At 40.1% G+C, this 19,305-nt stretch overlaps 1 protein-coding gene and 1 long non-coding RNA gene across 2 annotated transcripts in view; both read right to left on the bottom strand.

Moving 5' to 3' along the window:
• Positions 1 to 19,305, bottom strand: part of LOC120738575 (inactive N-acetylated-alpha-linked acidic dipeptidase-like protein 2) — a 466,433-nt gene that overhangs the window by 194,330 nt on the left and 252,798 nt on the right. The window lies entirely within an intron of this gene.
• LOC120738579 lies at positions 1,807 to 5,306 on the bottom strand. Its single transcript, XR_005697019.1, has 4 exons — positions 4,369 to 5,306; positions 2,727 to 2,775; positions 2,495 to 2,558; positions 1,807 to 2,109 (listed from the first exon to the last, which is right to left on the bottom strand). It is a non-coding gene; the product is annotated as an uncharacterized LOC120738579 (long non-coding RNA).

The following is a 19,305-nucleotide window of genomic DNA, read 5'->3' as shown; positions in this document are numbered from 1 at the left end:
TCAAGCAAGCAAAGGTGCAGGATTTATGTTCACGTTTGTAAGATATATTAGGTGCAATGCTACTGCTTGTGACTGTATGAACTTATCACCAAAGACTTGGTGAAGTAATAATAATCAACCTTTAAATGAATATAAAAAAGGTATAATACATCAGGGTTTTTTGTGTGTTTTTTTAATAACACGACATTCTATATTAACAAGCATTATCTCTATTAACAGGCTATGCACCAAAGGTCTTTAAGGTGGCAGTAATTAAACCATTACTTTAAAAGCCTTTACTTAACCCAGCTGTCTTAGCTTATTATATATCAATCTCCAACCTTTCTTTATTTCAACAATTCAAAAGAGTAGTTGTAAAACAGCTGGGTGATTGTTTGCAGAAAAATGTTTAGAATTTCAATCAGGATTCAGATTTCATCACAGTATAGAAAGAGCACTAGTGAAAGTTATGAATGATCTTCTTATGGTCTCTGACAGTGGACTCATATCTATGCTTGTCCTGCTAGACTTCAGTGTAGCATTTGCTACTGCTGACTACAGTGTTTTGCTATATTTTCTAAATATCTCCACAGTGATTAGAACACATCGTAGGTATTAAAGGTACTGCGCTGCAGTGCTTTTAATCATATCTGTTTAATAGACTCTAATTTGTTCATGTAACTCTCCTGTAGGCCCACCACCTACAGGAAGCATTGATGGGTCAGGTGCAATGTGTGACAGATCAGTTCCCGGCTATCGAGACTGGCAATTGGGACATGGAACTTCACCTTCCCGGTGGGGAAGGAAGTTGAGTTAGTACGTATGTTTGAGAGATACTAGCTACATATCCCCAGTGCATGGCTTTGGCTCAGGAACCATTCTCCTGGCCAAACTCGGTTCTAGTCTGGAGTTGCCCTTGGCAAGAGGCAGCGGTTAGAAATTCACTCAATTCAGTCACTGAGTGGGTGGCTCAAGGGAGCTCCATCGGGTGACTCAGTCATCATAATCGGAGACTTCAACACTCATGTGGACAGCAAGAGTGAGACCCAGAGGACCGTGACTGGGTGGACCGGCCGGCCTAATCTGAACTCTAGTGGTATTTCTGTTATTGGACTTTTCTGTGAATCACACTTCGCCTTTAACAAACACCATGTTCAAATATAAGGATGAACATAACTGCACATGGCACCCAGACACCCTAGGTCAGTAGTCCCCAACCCCCGGGCCACGGACCGGTACACTGTGAAGTCTAATTAGTTCACAGAACTCAAAAAAAAACTATGCAAACTCGTTGCCTCAAAAAAAATTGAGTAAAGTTTTACTTAAGATGATAAAGCTAGGGCAACTTATCCATTTTGAGTACACTGTACAACCTCGTTAGTTCCCAGAACTAAAAAAAAAAAAAGCAAACTCGTTGCCTCAAAAAACCCTAAGTAAAGCTTACTTAAGATGATTGTTAGGACAACTTATTCATTGCAAGTATGCAGTATTAAGAATCACTTGATATTTCTGACTGTACCATACTAATTGTTTACCTACTGACAAACATCTCACGTTCAACTAAATGAAAAAAACAATTTGTGGTAACCTGAATATGATTAAAAATAATTAACAACACTTTTTGTAATGATGTTAAAATCAGTCCAACTTTTATTTTCAAATGCAAAAAAGAATAACAGCCAACATACTGGACACTGTTCTCTTGAACAACAAACAATTATATTGCCATCACTGTTATAATCTTACAATGAAACAAAGTCTCACATTTAATTATTCTGAAAATAAATAATAGTTTGTTTTGTACTTACATTACTTATATAATCAGAATAAAATATTTATTGTTCTGTCACAAGAGCAGTCTCTAATTTAAACAACACATTTGTTTTTCATTCCAACACATGAGCTGGAATGTTGTAATATTTTAGAGATGGCTTGTTTCCAGTCCAGGCATTACTGCCTGAATGACTATCATGGATCGAGGTGATCCAAATGTAAGTGCAGAAGAAAGTCTTTAACTTCCCTTAAGTACAATGGCAGTGGATGTGGGTTGGAGATGCAATGAGCTTGAACCTGCAGACCATTTTCACTGACCACACCATCTGTGACGGAGGACTCATCTCTCCTGTTGTCCTGCAAGCAAACAATCATATTCTTTGGAACATGAACTTAATTGCTTTCGTAAAACATTTTTTTTCTGCATTTGGTATAGAACAGACTCCAATTTAGACAATCTCAGGCTCCCTCCCCACCGGAGAGGTGACATTCAATGTCCCACTTGTCAGTCTGGATAGCCCTGACCACCACCCAACATACTATAATGTCATGAAAGCATCATTTTAAAAAGGGCTATGCAAACATGGCCAATAACTTTCATTCTAATGATGTGCAAAAAACAAATTTTGCTGTTAGAAAACTTGCAGACTTCACTATATACAGTGTAGACCCTCTAAACTAAGTTTGGGGGATGTGATCTTTCAAGAAATGCAGACCAAACTGTTGTTGTTTGTTTACTTACACAGCATGTCTTGTAAAATTAACTGGAGTCAACAGCAACAGCATAGTGCAGTCATATCTCAAGTCTAATAACAGAAGACAGGAAAAGATCAGTAAAGGAACAACTTCCCCAAACCAAAGCACAAATAAAACAATAAGTAAAACAGGCTGATCTAAAGTATGATTAAAGTTCAGCCTGATTAATATAAATGTCACTGACAGTTGCTAATATATTGGAAAACCAAAATATTTACCACTGAGTTGATGTCTTTCTGTCCAACAGCAGGAGTGCTGGTCCTGAGCCTCAAAGAGAGTAAGAAGCAAGCAGGGAGAAAAAACAGAAACTTTTTTAGAAGCTGATTTGATCCTTAATGGCTGTGCAATCATTATAACTTACAACACAGCAGGTCAATGTAGACCCCATACAACCAAATTAGACTAACACATATAGTATTAAAAACACCATCTACTACTGTGTCTGAATGTGTGGTATTGGCACTGTCAGTTTAGCCCTAAAGAGATATGTGTTTAAAAAAAAAGACCACCTAATTTAAATATAATCATTACATGCTTGTTAAAAGCTAACTTCCAATATATAAAGTTTCTAATAAGCAAAATGACCAGATCTAACATATGGCAGGGTTTACATGTAACATAATGTTTCTTATTATTCAACTATGGAGTTTAACTTAATTCTTTAGAAGGACAAGCTATATTACTTTATTCTCAATTATAAAGCCAACCTAGACTTTAACCATTTAACAAGCCACTAATCTGGAATATAGCTTTCACAATAAAACTTGTTTTTAAACACATTTTTATCAAAACAAATACTATTGTTGTTATTATTATTATTATTTAAAATGTAATTAAACAGAAAAGTGGGTTAAATATAAAAGCAGTTTGCTTATGTTGTTAAAGAAAGGCTAAATTTGACATCAACAGATGCCACAGATGTTCAAAAGCTGCCACAAAGCATTACAAAATTAGACGTCTCTGAAAACGCTGGAGCATTTTTGCAAATATGTGATGTTTTGATAAATCGAGCAGATATTTGAACTTTACACAGCTACATTCTCACCTGAAAATATCTTAAAAGTTTATTTTGTGACCCAGAAAAAGTAATATTTAAAAGTTTGTTAGCAGTGCTCCTCTGCTATTGCCGCGTTTGAGTTTTGGACAATTGCATTTTGGGATATTTAGCTGTACCACGTCCCTCCAAGTCCACACAAGTCACCACCGACACATGCTCGATAAAACGGGAGGAGTAAAAACACATCCCGGAATTTTTCGCGTCCTCGGCTTCATGTGTACTTTGAATTGGAACAGTACTTGGTCTCCGACTTATCACACGTCCACCAGACCACAAGTACACACAAGTACGCATATTCAGGCTCCGACAACTGCAGCCGACAAATGCGGTCCTCCTTTTCCCCAGATTATCCTTTCTGGGTCACAAAATAAACGTTTAAGATATTTTAAGATATAAATTTTTCAAAATATCACATATTTGCAAAAGTGCTTCTACGTTTTTGGAGAGCTCTGTTATCCACCAGCGCAATAGCTGACCGGGAGGTCAAGGCTCGATAGAGCCGGTGAGCACAGCTAACTCCTGGCGTATCGTTTTCAACCCCCCTGCAGTCTTTTGCTACTCAGGTTAAACATGATGTAAATATGTCTTATCTCACTTTTCTATTTCAAACAAGCAACAGAAAATTTCACAGACATATTTCTTATATAAAGTTTTTAAAGCTGTGGGGTTAATTTTTAAGTAACATGAGCACAGCGGCAGCAGCAACGCTAGGCTAACACTAACTAGCTAGTAAGTTCATAAACCTGGTGCTAAACTAAGAGAAGCCACAAAATCACTTTGAATAATAGTAAACATTTACTCACCAAGTCAGTGTATCAGGTAAAGATCCACAGCAATGACAACAATAATATCTGGAGCTGAAGCTTCTCCAGGTTTGCTCAACATATTCCAGAAGAAAATGCTGACACGATGAACATTAGTAGTGTGCGGATCGATATTGAAATATCGATTCTTCCGATACCAGTAATTTATGTTCTAGAATCGATTCTCATATTAAAATATCGATATTTTAGTACTTTGGAGTAAATTTGTAGTTTTTCATTAACAGGAACACAGTGGAAAGAAACTATATCATTTGGATCTAAATTGGAAGAAACTACTTCCTCTTACACCTTTCATAGTCATATGCGAAATACGGATGTATAAATGTGTCGCAGCCCCTGGCCAGTGTTGCCAACTCCTCAGCAAGGAAAATCGCTATTGGCTATCCTAAAAGTCTCTAGAAGTCGCTAAACAACGTCATCGCCTAATTTGCATAATTGGTCATGCTAATGTCATTGTAACACATGTTGTAGGAGAGAAAAAAAGAAGAGACATAAAGTGAGTAAAAAAACGTCCTAAATGTATTTAGAATTTATTTAGAACTACAAATTAAATTTCTTTCTTCTTCTCTTTTTTTATGTCACAATTCCAACCTTACTCCTTTATCTGCGCTTGGACTGGCAAAAGTGACTTGAAATAGGCACTCTGGTGGAGTTACTTTGTGTGTGTGTGTTTGTAAGTAGTTTTAAACCTTGTGATCCACAAAACAACATAACAGTAAAAGAAGAACTGATTGCGTTACAGTCAGTGCGGGAGCAGAGGCTTCACTCATACGCGATTCATTTGCAGTTTGGATGCATAGGTGGGAACATCTCTTGCCCTGATAGCAGCTGGGGGAGGACTATCCTCTGCCCGTGAGCGCTTTGGCACGGGCGAGGTGCCCAGAGCAGCACCCGCTGCTTGTTGAGAAGAGCGATACATGCTTGTCATAAATAAGTCTCCAATAACACCAGAAAAAGTCACCAGATTTGTCGCTAGTCGTTATTTAGAAAAAAAATTGCTGAGGGGCTCTGAAAACTCACTAAATATAGTGACAAAGTCACTAAGTTGGCAACATTGCACCTGGCGTGTGCACTCGCAACAATGCCTGAGCCTAAACGGAGTCATGTGTGGATGTATTTTACCTCCACAAACAGCCAAGATGCGGTTTGCAATACATGTGGCAAGACGGTGAGGTGTTGTGGCAACACCACTAACCCCGTCAAACACCTCAGAGTAAATCATATCACAGAATATGACGAGTGTATGTTGAGGCGAACTGAAGAGGAGGAGAGGGACAGGTGCTTCTAGGGCGAGACAGACGTCTCTCGCGGAGTCCTTTAGTGCTGCAGGCAGGCAACGTGTTCAAATAGCGCACAACTTCAGGTTTTTTATTTCTCTATGATTATTCTGCATCATTAAGCAATAAGAACAAGTAGTCTGATGTCCTGTACTCATTATGAAACTATATTATTATATTATTATTACAATTACATAATGCAATTCTAGATTGTATTATGAAATACAATTAAACATTAAGTTTTTGTACAGAGTATCGGTATCGGATCAGTATCGTCGATACCACCCTGGATTTGACTTGTTATCGGATCGGAAAGGAAATCAGTGGTATCGCACATCACTAATGAACATGTGGACTGATCCGTGCTAGGGAGGAAGACAGTAGTGATGTGGCATTTTCAAAACACACCTTTCATCCTTCCACACTGAGAAGCAAAATTTCCAGCGTACTTAGTTTTTCTAAGTTAAGACAACTCAAATAAATTGAGTTGATCAGCATTTTTGCATAAAAACTACTGGTAACTTACTTAAATTGAGTTCTAATAACATCTTGATAAAAATTGAGTTCAGCCTACTTAATATTTTTAATTAAACACAATATTAGATTTTACAGTGGTCCATGAGTCGTTTGGTACTGGGCCGTAAGAGTTGAGGCTCGGGTGTGAAATTTATGGTTTTCAGGGTTTTCGGTCGGTTTTTATCGTTATTTTTTAATCGTTTTTATTGTTAACTCGGTTTCCCTGGGTCTTTCCCCGTGTGTTATGAATAAATCTTCCTTTTTTTTGGTACCGGTACTGGTTTTATTTTGTTGTATTTATCCGCGACACCTTAAAGGCCGGTCCGTGAAAGTATTGTTTGACATAAACCGGTCGTGGCGCAAAAAGGGTTGGGGACCGCCGCCCTAGGTAATAGGTCAATGATTGAACCTCAGTTGTGGGATGAGTTTGGTGAGGCTATGGACTTTCAGACTGTCTCAAAGCGATTCTGGCAAACCATCACGTGCCTCAGGAGGGGAAAGTCTCGCTTTATCTAAAAGGTGTATAGTGGGGTACTGCTGATTTTAATATCTGAGGACATAGTCACACGGTGAAATGAATACTTTGAAGACCTTAATCTCATGAAGACAGAGGTTTCTCTTGGAGGAAGCACTGTCTGGGGATGACTTGTCCATCACTGGTGCGAGATCACTGAGGTAGTTAAACAACTCCTTGGTGCCGTAGCCCCTGGAGTGGATGAGATTTACCTGGTTCTTAAAGGCTGTGTTGCGTGGAGATCTGGGGTGGTGCCTCTGGATCGGCAGACTGGGGAAGGTGGGCTCCAACTACAGGGAATGACACTATTCAGCCTCTTCAAGTCTATGCCAGTCTATGTACAGGAAAGACTTATTTCAAGTTGGTGTTGGACTCCACCAGGATTGCTCTTTGTCACCAATCCTGTGTATAATTTATGGATAGAATATTTAGGTGTAGTCAGCCAGAAAGCTTCCGCCTTGTTGATATCAGAAACTCATCTCTTCTCCCTTAGAGATATGGTGGGGAGTTCAGGCATTCGAGAAAGTATTCAGAATAGAGCTGCTACTCTTCCACATCAAAAGGAGCCAGCTGAGATGGTTTGGGCATCTGACTAGGATGCCTCCTGGACGTCTTCCCGGTCTAATATTCTGGACATGTCCTGCTGAGAGAAAACTGGGGTAGATTCTGAACACTCTGAGATCAGGACACGAGAGCTCATATCTCTCCACTGGGAATGCCTCGGTGTTCCCTTAGATAACCTGGAAAGAGGGACATCTGGGCGTAGTTGCTGAGGCTGCTGCCCCTGTGACCTGGCCCCAGACAAGTGAAGAAAAGGTTTGCAAAGCTACGCTGTACTGCAATGTTCTTTTGATTGAGAAAGACGTTTTCACCTCAGGACCCTTCCAAACAAGCTGTACTTGTTCAGTTTACCATATAGACCATCAGAAAATACTACCTAAAATCTCTTGTCTGAGCTTTTGTGCTCGTTTTATTATGTTTTATTTTATTTTGTTTTATTTTAATAATTTATTTATGTATTGTTTGCAGTTTCTCTGGTCACTGCATGGTCTGACCTCGAGGTAAATTTGGTGTGTTGAGTTAACACCCACATGTTCTAGATGAGCTAATGCCAAAACTTGTGCTCTAAAAGGTCATCACACTTGCAATTATGATCAATTAATTTGTTCACTTTCAGATCCCAAATCACTTTGGAAAACACTATGTGATGGCGACAACATGAAGCTATTTTATTTTTGAATTATCAGTGATACGTTCATGTGTTTGTGTTGGAATAGAGGGCTGGAGCCTCTGCTCTAAGTGTCTCTTACCGCCACGAGCGGGTTTATATTGGAGTCAATGGAGAACCCAGACCACTTAATAAGGATGTGGAAGGGTACCTTTTGCTTAACTATGAGATGCCTAGGGGCATGACAAATCGTTGGTATGTTACTCGTTGAAAATGATAATGCTCTCGACTATCACTTACTCTCTTGATTTCTATGGAAGCAGTAAGGGTGTATTACACAAGATTGCATAATCTACTGAAAACCTTGTTTTCAACATAACTGTAAATCTCTTGTTCCAGTGTGAGCAAGAAACAAACTTAAATAAATCCTTCAAATTCTACAGCCATTTTTATACAATCAAAAGATGTCTCTTTAATGTAATTTCGTTGCTCAGCAAAAAAAAAAAAAAGAATTCCAAAATAAAATATGTATTTTTTAATCTCTTTGCCGTAGTTGAACTATAATATGTTCACAAATAAATAGAATTTCCGATCACCCATAGCCAGCAGTCATAACTCATTACAAAGGCATGCTCTTTGGTCCCTAATATCTAATTTCCTCAGTCAGTTGCTTTTTGCATACCCCATTAACTTAAGCATATTGTCACTTCTCTGCTTCTCTTGCAACTGATCTATCCATACTAAGTTTGTGAATAATCTATACACTAACCTCAACAGAGAGGACAAGTTCAACAGCCACTGAAAAATCCCTTGTGGTATCTTTGAACCAAAATTAAAGTCAATAGCTTTCTGCAGCTGTTCTTGAGAGTGTCGCAGCAGCATTCCAACTCAGGAGGATGATTAATAATCCATGAACGACATGGAAGACGGGGACGGAGATGGCTAGGGGTTATCAGGAGGAGGCAAGGGTTGAAAAACTGAGCATAGGGAATAAGGCAAAAAGTACAGACAAAGGGGAGGTCAGAAGATGGATGAAAAGATGGGGGAAAATGGTCTGAAAGGAAGAAAGATGAGAGGTTAGAGAACAGAATAGGGGATAAGACAAGTGAATAGCAGATGAAGTGACAATATAGGCGAAGGTTGACAGAAGATGAACACAGGGGAAGAAGAGGAAAGATGACATGAGAAGACATTGGAGGATGGAGGAACAGAAAGATACTGCATCTAGGGTAAGAAAAGGGCAGTGAAAGTGTAAAAAAGACAAGAGAGTTCAGATGGAAGTATGAAAACAAGAACAGAAATGCACATCGGGAAAAGCACAAAGTGTTATGGATTCAGCAAGAAAGACGCTCAGAAATAAGTAAAATTAAATTTATTAAGGATTTTCTAATTACGTCTAATTACGTAAAGCAGATAACCATACAGTAATATAATTATTGCCTATTATTTTTGTTCCCTCATTTATGCATCAGTAACTTATTAGGATACTAGCAAGTTCCATTACAGCACAATCACCTGATATTTAGTCTCATGTTTATGTAAGTGGCTGATGCTTCAATTACACTTGCATATTCTTGGCATCTTGCTGTTAGTTTTCTCAACAGTAAACCTTAGCCACAGCTTACCGTAGATTCTCTGTGGTATGAACTGTACTTGTAGTCAACTACTTGTAAAGAACATGGTGAATAAAGATGACTCATTTGACCTTTCTCTCCACGTACCATGTGGAAACATGTGTGCATATAGTTTTAGCACTTCAACTCTATTATAACATCCTCTGCAGCTTTAATGTGTTGTTATTGGTGACACTAATCTGACTGTCAGCGCATTTGGATCTGCACTCAAGGAAAGGTTGTTGTTTCTATACAGCACATGTGTTAATCACAATCATAATTTCGACCACAGTTTTTGGCTGTATTTACTGAAATATTTTCTATAGATCTAAATGTAGTGTAGACGTTTTAAAAGTCATGGCTTTTCTAAAACAGCAGTTTTTATGTCTGACAGTCCTGCCATCCACATCCCCCAAAAAAAAAAGGATTGAAAGGATTTTTTTCCATTTCTTATATCTCAGAATTATGCGGGCCATTTTAATGATTTTATACAAAACACAATATGTCTTTAGATCTGAATTGCTTAATTGTACCATATCAGGAGGAACTCTGAGTCTTGTCTGGGAGGAGTTATTAGGAGTAGGACTTATTCCCTAATACTGCTTATGTTTTTTCACCCCTAAGAGAAAACAAAAAAGTTTTGATTAGTGGCTCGGTCTGATATTAGGTTGTATTCTGTATGTCACCATGGTGGAAACTACACAGACTTTCACTTACACATTCTTTGCTTGCCTTCCTATCCTTCCAGCCAATGCAAAATCAGCACAATTCCGCTATGAATACCAACCTCAAGTCTGTTCATCAGTGAAACTTATAAAACTTATCGAATATCTTATTGTTTTTTTTTTTGTTGTTGTTTTTTTAATAATGATATTACGTGTAACGCTTCTCAATTTTTCTTTCTCACATGGTAAATTCTCCTATTTTATCTGACATTTTTTGTCCCATGGACTTTAACTTCAATCTTTCTTCTCTTCACTTTTCTCCATCGTCTGAATGTTCAGTAAAGCAAGAACTCCATAAATCAATACCTGGGCAGCTTCCACACTCTGTAAATCAGTCTTTCCATTACTGGACACTGATATTAACAGATACCTGGACTGACAGACTGGCTCTATAGGGCAATGATTCTTTGTGTGTGTTTCCTTACGTGTTTGTGTGTAACCAAGTGAAGGGCTCTGACATCTTGACATATCACGGAGGCAGGACCAGCCTCCATGGTGTGCAGGCCAGGCAGAACTCATCAAATCATTTAGTTGAAAAACTGTCAAGAAGTAGATTCTTTACGAATTGAGAAAAGATTTAAGTTAATGAAATCTACATTTTTAATCTTAAAAACTGCTTATTTTGTTTATTTGATGCCAGCACATGCACAGTTAGCTCAATTAACACAACAAATCTTTTTTTGCTTGTTTGTTTCATGTTAATGGTGATTGTGTCTGAAATAGCTGTTATGTCTAGATTTAGGAAGTGCAGAGTGGCAGGTTCAGAGAGGAACTGGTTTAAAGGTAGTAACTGATGCAACTTTTTAAAATTACATTGTGCATGTTCCAGGAAAGAAAAACGACTAAAAGAAGCAAAGCATAAGATTTTGATATTTATGATATATGTTGCGTTCATAAAAAGCTGAAACATATTAGCATTTTGGCACATGTTTGTACTTTCTTACTGTACGGTACTCTGTTAACTATTTGATTTCATATACAGCTGGAGAGCATCTGCACAGTAGCAAAAATTTCTGCACTATTTCCTAATAGCATTATACCAAAACTCTGAGTGATACCAGAAACTTGTGGAAATCAATAACTAAATTTTGTTTGTTTGTGAAAGAATTATAATTTATAAGAGCAAACTTGAACCTATCTGATAAATTTCATTAAAAAACTGTAATAGTTTTCATTAAACCCAATGATATGTTCCAGTTTTTGTAAAAAATACAAAAATACAGATGTCTTGATCAATAGTGCCAATCACATCCCTGAGGTCTGGCAGTTAAATTAAAATGACAAATGCATTATCTGGGACAATGACATGATCACACATTGGTTGGGTTGCAGGTGCACTAGTGTGGAGGTTCCTCATGTACCACTAATGCATTAATAAATAAGGTAGCTAGGATAAAGGAACTGCTAAAAGTAGCAGTAGAGTGCCAGTGTAGTAGCAGAATCATAAGAAGGACAAAGAGGTATCAATTTTAGGTGAATGGCAATGGAGGTAAAAAGCTTAAGGAAAGGTAAACTTATTTTAGGTGCATTCTTCATTGCTATAAGTAATTGGTGTCATATCAGTTAATGGTGTAGTGGTAAATACGACCTATGTTGAAACATATAGGGTCTATGTAAACCCAAATGAGGGTAGTTGATTTCAAGGCATTTGAAAGTGTCTGAACATTTACAAGTACCATTGTCATGACTTGTATTTCATATACAGTATATGCACAGGAATTATTTTAATGTATTCATTCATTTATTTCCCACCAGCATTCAAGTGTATCAAAGTTTGCCAGAAAATAGAATCCTTCTTCCCTGTTAATTAACACGGCTAAACTGCCAAATTATTAACTGCTTTTTTTCCTTTTTTTTTTTTAAGCTAAAGTTATTTGAGCTTTTTCCTCAGTTTTAGGAGCCCTTATGAATTATTATTCTATTCACAACATAAATAGACCGACATGGCCATAAAGCAAACATGCCCATTATCTGTAAGAAAATACTGGTCTGGCAATACCTCACATATCCATTTTGATCTTTGTTTCTTTGGGGTTTTTTTTACAAATCCCAGCAATAATTACAGTAAAACACACAAAAAACAACAACAACAAAAAACACAAAGCTCAACGGCATACTGTGTTAAAATCAAAACAGATACATTTACTGCACATCATAAGTGCTTTGTGCAATATAATAATCACCTAGAAACTTCAAAATACATTTGAAGAAAATTACATTGTGTGAGCGAGACTTAAGCCATAATTACTGTTCAATTATAATCTTATTTGCTCTACATACTTTACAGAAAACACCCTAACATGCACACTTGTCTTACAGTAATCAATCTGACTTCAGTTTATGTAGATGGAGTAGCAAAATAGTAAAATTTCTGACGAGAGGCGGTATGAAGATTACTTTCATTTTTAAAACAGATTGCAATCTGTACCCAAGCCAGAACCCAGAATTATGTTTTCACTGTCTTGACCTTACAATATAAAGTAACTTGAGGCAACTGTTGTTGTGAATTGGTGCTGACTATTTTGTTACAATTTGACTACACCTCTTTTGTCCAAATGGCATTCCAGTGTTGTTGCTGTAGATCATAGTGGTGTGGATCAGCGAAGTAATGTCTCGCTCACTTCTGGTACACAGCTTTATGTCATCCATGTCGGTGACTGTTTGCTCCATCCCATAGTCAGTATCCGTAGCCAGTCTTGTTAATGAGCTTGCTGAGGGGGTTCAGGCCTATGCAGAACAACAGTGGAAACAGAGCAAATCTCACACTGGATGACGACTTGTGTAATTGGCTTGACACTGGCCTCTAGCGTTGTTTTCTAGATTCCCACTAAATTCCTGATGAAAGTTCTTACAGTCTTTGTACAGTTGTAGGTATTCTAGTATCCATGTGTGAGGTACTGAGTTACAGCTTTCTTGTAGTCAATCCAGGTGGTGCATAGATTGGTCAGTCTGGTCTTACAAGCTCAAGTGGTTGTGCTATCTACCAGTAGTTGGTGTTTTGACCCTCAGGTTTTTCTACTATTTTCTTTCTGCACCACCATATTCATGTATAGAACCATGTGCCTGTTCATCGTAAATGATAAATGGACTAATGCTTATATAGTGCTTTTCTACTCTTCCGGAGTACTCAAACATGCCACATTCACTCAATCACACAAGCACTTCCTTCTAAGCTTTTTAGCTTCCTAACTAACATTCATATGCATTCATACTCCGATTGGATAGATCAGAGAGTAACTTGGCATGCAGACTGAAGGAGCCAGGGATCAAACTACTAACCTTCTGATCAGTAGATGACCTGACATCTTTTTTTTTTCTTTTTTTTTGCCCCGTCCCATTTGGTTCTTTAGCCGTCAGAATTGTTGTCAATGGATTTACTTCGCCAAATGGATCATCACGGCCTTGCCGTATTGGTCCATTTGATCGACCTTTGTTGTTATTATTTATTTTATTTTATTTTCAGTTGTTACAGACGGGACAGACATGACTGAGGGATAGGAAAGGGAGAAAGAAAGATGAAGGAAAAGAAAAACAGAAGGGAAGAGGGACAGTGAGAAAGGGCACTTAAAAAGAGCCAGAGGGGGCTGCAGTGGCTTGCCCACCAGCTCTGCCGGCAGCCAGCTGTGCCAGAGTGCCCCCTTTGCCCTGGAAGAGGCCTGACCGAGCAACAGGCACCAGGCCCTGCCAAGTAGTCACCGGGAGTGAGCTGGTACATACCTGAGTGCCCAGCCCCGGACACCAAGAACCACCAACGCACCGATCCCTGAGGGCATCAGTTACTGGCAGGGAGTGTGGTGAGGGGAGACAGGCCTTTGGAGGGCCTTTGGAGTTCCCAGAGAGGTGGAGTGTAAGACCCAACCTGACATATAGACACAGACAAACAGGCACACACAGACACAAACATGCATTCCCACCCTCATGCACACATATACAAATACTCAGCACTCACCCAACGTAGGGATAGACATACATGGACACTGTACACACAATCACACTCCCCAAACAAACTCTATACCCCAGGTCCAGGTACCCTCGCCCCTGGAGGGGGAAATGGCACCTAGACCCAGGAGATGTTACCCTTTCCCCTGGGGTGGAGGCAAGCAGACCGCCCCAGGCTCCGCAGTAGCAGGGAGGCCCCGCATCCCAGATCCCAATCGGACGGGCAACACCTCCTCCCAGCCCCCCCCCCCGCCCCGATGGCCAGCAGAAAACAGGGGTGTGTGAAGACCCCAAACCTCCTTCCTCTAGCTCATGTGTAGTGTTGCTGCATGTTGTTCTAAGGTGCATTTAAAACACGGGAGAGCATGGTGCTGCTGCCAGAGAGCAGCAGGTGTTAGCACGGCCCCTCCCGAGAATCCTCAATGTCTACATGGATTTAAAATTGAGAGGTGGGCACCGGTGCCAGAGGTGGGGTTGAATACACAGACCATCCACTGGACGCCATTAACGTGCCCACCCTCAAGGCCCTATATGTATGTGTTATGAGAGTGTGAGTAATGTGGATGTCCAAGGTGTGGAATAAAATTGAGGCATAGGTGAGGCGTAGGTGGCTCCCCCGCTGACCCCAGTAGGCACCCCCGTCCTTTGGCACCCACCAAGGCAAGGGAGCCCAGGCCCATCCAGACCGGGGCCTATGGCAGCAGGACCGCCCAGCCCCACAGGACCCGAGGCAGCCCACCCAACCCCACCGCAGAGGAAACTGTACCCACCCTAACATTCAATCATCTCCCAGACTGCACAAGACAGTAGACACCCAGGTTAAGTTTATTCTCCACCTCTCCTGTGACTCTCCCCCACCTGCAGAGTGGACTCCTGCAAGGATGGAACAAACTCCCTGTCAGTTGAAGAGCCCCCTAGTTAGGCCTATGCGCCAGAGGCCCCCTGCGCCAGGGCTGAGCCCCCATGCACCCACCCGCCCACAACCTTGGCGACACACCAACAAGGACCTAAGCCCCCAAGGCCCAGCCAGAGCCCTAGCACGGAGGTGAAGCACCCCCGAACCCCAAGCCCCCCGAACCCCAAGCCCCCACACCTGCCCCGGATCCACTCAGGGGCAGCCAGGCTACCAGGCCAGTAACCTACGTCCGCCAGCACAGACCCTCCCCCAGCCCTGCTGCACGCAGCCACAAGGAGGACACCCTCTAAGAGCAACCAGAGCCACTAACCAGGTTATGACCACAACCCCCTGGGTTAAGCCCTCCAGGGATAACGTCCCTAGGGATTCTCCAGACGCCCTAAGCCCGTCCCAACCTCCACATCAACCACAATGGCAAAGGCGGGACCAAACCACGACCTCCCACCCCTGCTAGGTGATGGAGCCGATCAAAGGAGCCCAGAGGGATTGATCTAATGTGGTGGCAGAGGCTGTTTTGAGACTAATGTGATCTATTAGATGGTTTTTTATTTTTCCAGTTCATGAGGACCGTTTTCTTGGCAGTGCATAGGGCAGTAAAAACCATGTGGACTGTATTAGTTTCTGTAATGACATCATCCGATTTGCCAACAAGCACACTAAAGGGGAGGTTGGAATTTTACATTTCAGACACTTTGATAAGTCTTCACATATCCCGTGCCAAAAAGTCTGCACTGGTGGACAGAACTAAAGAGTGTGGATGTAATTGTCTGGTGTATTGCCTTGACAGTGTGAGCAGTTGTTGGAAGATTGGAAGATGTAAAGCCCATCTGGAACATCCGATGACATATATATATATATATATATATATATATATATATATATGCACTCTATGTAGTATTTTGTATTGTATTAATTGCACACTCGGATTTCTAATCAATTTAAAGGTTTTTAAGCATATCTGAGACCAGAAGTTTTGGTCTAAGCAGACTGATAAATCTGCTTCGCACTTTGCAATAGGAAGGGATATTGATTCATCTATTTTAGAAAGTGTTCTGTATATTTTAGACAATAATTTCGGGGATTTAAGAGTAAGAAAATGTACCACGCTTGGTGGTGTTTGCAATTCAACTTGACTGAGGTTAAATTTCATTTTTACTATGGATTTAATTTGTTGATATTCTAAAAATCTTTTCTTGTTGATCCCATATTGTATAACTAGTCTGTCAAATGAAATAAAGTCTGTTCCTTCTAATATATGTTCTAAGTATTTAATTCCTTTAAAACTCCATTCTGGAAAATTAATCATATTATTGTTTTGTAATATGTCAGGGTTATTCCAGATAGGTGTACGTTTGCATGGGATTAATGAAGACTCCGTTATTTTTAGAAACTCCCACCATGCTGTCAGAAAAGAGCTGATGTTGATGCTTTTAAAGCATTCATGTCTTTTGATGTTTGAGCTGATAAATGGTAGGTCTGAAATCTCTAGATTATTGCATAGTGCCTGTTCAACATCTAGCCAGGGCTCATCTAAGAAAGTACGTTTTAACCATCCTGAGATGTACTGAAGCCTGTTGGCTAAGAAATATTGTTGAAAATTAGGCAGATCTAATCCTCCTCTATCCTTGGTTCTTTGAAGCGTTTTTAAGCTGATACGCGGGGGTTTATCTTTCCAAAGGAATTTAGAAATATATGAATCCAGAGATCTGAACCAATCTTGTGATGGTTTGTTCGGGATCATTAAAAATAAGTAATGAATAAATAAGTCTGAAAGCTTAGGAGAGAGATTAATACCTAAATATTTAATATGTCCAGATTGTAGTGGGGCAGAAGAAGAATTATGGAAGGAGCAGTTAATTGGAAGAACTGTAGATTTTGACCAGTTAATTGAATAATCTGAAACTCTTGAAAACCAGTTTATTAGAGTAATTACCTCAGAAAGGTTGGTTTGTGAGTTTTGGAGAAAAAGCAACACATCATCCGCATAGAGACTGATTTTATGTTCTACTTACATTTTATGCCCTTAATTGTTGTAGCCTGTCTAAATGCTGCTGCTAGTGGTTCGATCAAAATTGCAAAAAGTGAAGGGGAGAGTGGGCATCCCTGTCTGGTGCCCCTCAGGAGACAGACGCTGAAGGATGTCTGGTCATTTGTTCTGACACAAGCTGTTGGGGAATTATATAATATTCTTAGCCAGTTTATGAAAGAGTTTCCAAAACCAAATTTGTGTAAAGTTGCAAATAAAAATTTCCAGTTAACTCTGTCAAATGCTTTATCTGCATCTAGAGATAATATTGTGGTTTCAATGTTTTTACCATATGAGTAGTCTATTACAGCGGTCCCCAACCTTTTTTGCGCCACGGACCGGTTTATGCCTGACAATATTTTCACGGACCGGCCTTTAAGGTGTCGTGGATAAATACAACAATATAAAACTAGTACCGGTACCGAAAAAAATAAGATTTATTCGTAACACACGTGAAAAGACCCAGGAAAAAAGAGTTAACGATAAAAAACGATAACAAAATAACGCTGAAAACCGATAAAAACCCTGAAAACCATACATTTCACACCTGAGCCTCAACTCTCGCGGCCCGGTACCAAACGACTCACGGACCGGTACCGGTCCGAGGCCCGGGGGTTGGGGACCGCTGGTCTATTAAATTAGGTAATCTACGTGCGTTTGTTGATGAGTGCCTACCTTTTATGAAACCAGTTTGGTCAGGATGAATTAAATGGGGGGTTATCGTCTCTAATCTTTTTGAGAGGGCTTTGCAGATTATTTTGAGGTCTACATTTATAAGGGATATTGGACAATAGCTTGAGGGAAATAAAGGGTCTTTGCCTGGTTTTAGCAGGAGACTAATGTTGGCAGAATTCATATTTGGTGGTAGTCTGCCATTTTCCTTGATTTCCTGCAACATTCCGTGGAATACTGGTGCCAAAATTGTCCAGAATTCTTTGTAGAATTCTGCAGGGTAGCTGTCTGGACCTGGAGATGCCTGACATCTTGTGGTGAGGAAGTTTATTGGCTAGTAATTGGATGGGACCAGTCCTTCCTGGGGATCACAACTGTCCGGCCTTCAGTTAGCCACTCAGGGCACATCTCACCCATTAGCAGCTGCTTCGTTTGTGTTGCCAGATGCTCATGGAGTGCAGTTAGCTTCTTTAGCCAGCAGGTATCAATCATGTCAGGGCCTGGTGTTGTCCAAGTCCCACTAGCCACTGAGCATTGTTGTTGCCTTCTTGCATATGCTCTTCCAGTATTGCTCCATCTCCAGGCTTGGTGGAGTTGCTTTCATATTGTTGCCCTGCCACTCAGAGTATAATTTGGATGTCGCAGTGGAGAACATCTGGTTCAGTTTCCTGGTATCTATCTCTATGGTATACCAGAGAGAAACCATGAAACCATGAAACCATGAATCTTCTCAGTACAAAATGTGAACATTGACATCTTTGAACCAGTGTTTTTGAAGGACAACTGAGATCTATTCCCAGGTGCCCCATGGGGGAACTCACACCTTGCATCAGGTGACCTCAATAGATCATATGATAGGGAGGGGCAAGGTCTCACAGTGATTTTATTTGAAACCTTTGATGGTAATGACCCGTGCCTTATTGCACACTTTAGCTCACATGATAATGCACATGGTTGATAGTGGGTCAACCATCACCTACTAAGGGACAATCCCACTATGGCTTAAATTCCTGGGTTAGAGATGTTAATGTACTAACATGTAAAGAGAGTGTCTGAGGAAAATGGGATGAGTATTTTGCAGTGCTAATGAATAAGGAAGAAAGAAAAGTTAGTGAATCAGGAAGTGCAGTGAATTAGTAAGAAATAAGTGAAAGTTGCTATGAAAAAGAAAAGTTGAAAAGTTGTTAGTCCAAATAACATACTAGTACCTGTGGAGGTATGAAAAGAAGCAGTGTCCTGGTATCAGTTTTTAGGAACAAGGGTGATGTGGAGAGCTAGAGAGGGATAAAGTTGATGAGTCAAATAGCTCTGGGAAAGAAATTAAGCTAGTTTAAGAAGAGAGAATCTTAAGAATCACTGTTGCTGTGATGTAGACACCTGGTTGGTTTCAGTGCTCACTGTAGCAGCGCAAAGGCATACTAAGAAAGAGTTCTAGAGATGCAATGTTTGCTTTGTGAGTTTTGATGGAAAAGTATAGAGAAGGTCAGTAGAAGTTTGGACAATTGCACTGTGTCTTTATGGATCTAGAGAAAAGCATATAATAGGGTACC

This window comes from Simochromis diagramma, unplaced genomic scaffold, assembly GCF_900408965.1.
Source record: "Simochromis diagramma unplaced genomic scaffold, fSimDia1.1 OVJJ01000026.1, whole genome shotgun sequence".
NCBI classification, from domain to species: domain Eukaryota; kingdom Metazoa; phylum Chordata; class Actinopteri; order Cichliformes; family Cichlidae; genus Simochromis; species Simochromis diagramma.
This window is presented reverse-complemented; position numbering and strand designations above follow the sequence as displayed.